This window comes from Pinus tabuliformis, chromosome 9 (assembly GCF_031772625.1).
Source record: "Pinus tabuliformis cultivar Carrire ecotype Pingquan chromosome 9, CPIR1, whole genome shotgun sequence".
Lineage (NCBI taxonomy): Eukaryota > Viridiplantae > Streptophyta > Pinopsida > Pinales > Pinaceae > Pinus > Pinus tabuliformis.
Window position 1 is genome coordinate 1097926994 of NC_142307.1, and position 2661 is coordinate 1097929654.

Consider the following 2661-nt stretch of genomic DNA (forward strand, 5'->3'; position numbering starts at 1 on the left):
TGATTAAACTGTACAATTGGATTGTATGAACTAGTGTGGCAGTTAAACTATCTGCACACAACCTTTCTTTGCAAAAATAAAATTGACTAAGAATATTGCCATTTGGATTTACAATGCTTTCAGAGTTTATTATTTTTGCTTTTCTTTCTAGCCTAACATTTTATTTTTGCCTTCATTTTTTAGGGCATCTATTCTAACATTTTATTTGATATGGACTCATTCATAAAAATATCCCTAACATTTTTTATTTAATATTTTTTTTTTTTTCCATATCCTAACTTAACATTTTCTGAAATATATTTTCATTTTTTGACTAATTGATACTAACTTACCAAAACCAAAAAATGCTACAACATCGGCTCCAACTGGGGACTACTTTCTCCTATAGAATGCATAGAACCTGCAGATCCATGTGCCTTCTCCTCGAGCTATGGAGTCTTTGCTGTGAAAACTCACACTGACAGCTTGAAAAGTAAAATAAACCAGAGTTTTTACAATGGTAGTAATGAAATCTACTTCAAATTCTCAATACTGAATATAATGTTTGAGAAACCTTCCATTAACAGGATAAGTGGAATGTAGTCCCTCAAGATTTTGTAGCACAAAAGTATTGTTTCGCTTTACTTTAGCAATAGATAAAGGTCCAAACCACAGATTATCAAACTTGCCATGTTTTCCCTTATCTTCTCTTCTGGAATCCCATCTTAGAACTAGTTAACCCTCCTTGAAGTCCCTTTCCCTTGCTCTTTTGTCAAACAAACTCTTCATTTTATTTTGATATTTTTAAAATTTGTATTGAACTTCATCTCTATTTTCATTTAGTTCAATAATCTGATTTATTCTCCTTGAAAAATCATCAGGTTCATCAGTTGAATCCTGCAGGAATTTTAAAACAGGGAAGACCAAGTTGGTAGGGAAGATTGCACCTTTCCCATAGACTAACTGAAAATGATATTTCTAGTAGATCTCTTTGGAGTAATCTTGTTTTCCCACACTGCATAAATTAGATGAGAGTCCTAGCTCTTTTTATGATCTTCTAAAGTCCTTTTGATCACCTTTACATACTTTTATTTGAGGATTCTGCAAGACCATTATCTTGAGGGTAATATGGAGTTGAATGATGTAACAAAATATGATATTTCTGGAAAAAATCAATCATTTTAACACTGGAAAATGATGTTGCATTATCAGTAACAATTTGTGTTGGGCAACCAAACCTCGATAAGATGTTTTCTTCAATGAATTTGATTACTACTAGATCAGTAGAATTTCTTCCACCCATTTAGTGAAGCACTATGTTGCAGTGAGGATCCATCTATGTTGATTACTTGAAGTAGGATGAATCTCTCCAATAAAATCTAATCCCCATTGGAGAAAAGGTGTTCAAAATATTGTTGGGATCAGTGGAAGAGCTACTAATTTTTGCTTACTAGCAACATCTGATAGGGGACACAACTTCTGACCTTTGCTCCTACTTTTAATAACAATGTCATACTTAAGCTTGGCATCTCTCATAACCTTACTGAAAAAGGCTATAGGTTGGTCATGGGAATCTTCATTCTTTTGAAATAAAATAGTAGCAAGGGTTTTTTCAGAGGCAAAGGAAAATATACTAAATGGCTTGCTATAATCAGGACTAGCCAAGGTTGGGGATTTAGAGATAGCTTTCTTGATTTGGTCAAAGTCATACCTAGAAGAGACAATCCATTTAACTTCATGATCCTTTCGGAGCATATCAGTTATGTCTTTCACAATTTCAGCATAATTTGGGATGAACCTCCTTAAAAAATTAATCTTGCCTAGAAAATCTTGGATCTCCTTCTTATTTCTAGGTAATGACAATGTTTTTATTGCAGAAACACATTTGGGATCAATCACTGCTCCTTTTGAGATTATATGGCCAAGCAGATTTCCTTCTTTGATAGCAAAAAGAGATTTTTTAGGATTGAGGGATATTCCAAATTTCCTACACCAGTCAAAAACCTTCATCAAGTGCTTTAGATGTTTCTGATCATAATTAGAAAAAATAGTTATGTCATTAAGATAGATGACTAAAAATTTGTTAACCAATCCCACAAAATTATGTCCATAGCTCTCTGAAAAGTTCCTCCAGCATTGGAAAAGCCAAAGGGAATTCTAGAGTACATAAATGTAACCCAGGGTGTATTAAAAATTTTCTTCTCTCTGTCTATTGGATCAACATTTATATGATTGTAACCTAAAAAACCATCAAGCATGGAAAGTCTTTGTGCTCCTGAAACCATCTGAAGTAACCGATCCATTTTGGGTAAAGGGTAATTATCCTTTAATGATGCTTTATGCAAATTCCTAAAGTCCACACAGAGTCTGATTTCCCCACTCTTCTTTCTAATAGGAACTAAACTAGCAACCCAATTGAAGTATCTAAGAGGGAGAATAATTTAGGAATCTAGCATTTTCTTAATTTCCTTTTCTACAATTGGTAGATGTGCTAGATTAATCCTCCTAAGTTTTTGTTGACAAGGTTTTTCTTCTGGTTTTAAAGGAATATTATGTTGTATCAGTGATGTATCATAAGTTTTTAGATCGGCATAGGTCCATGCAAAAACATCCTTGTATTTTTCAAATAAATTAAGGTATTGAGCTTTAATTCTGGGATCTAAGGATGCACAGGTTTTGAGG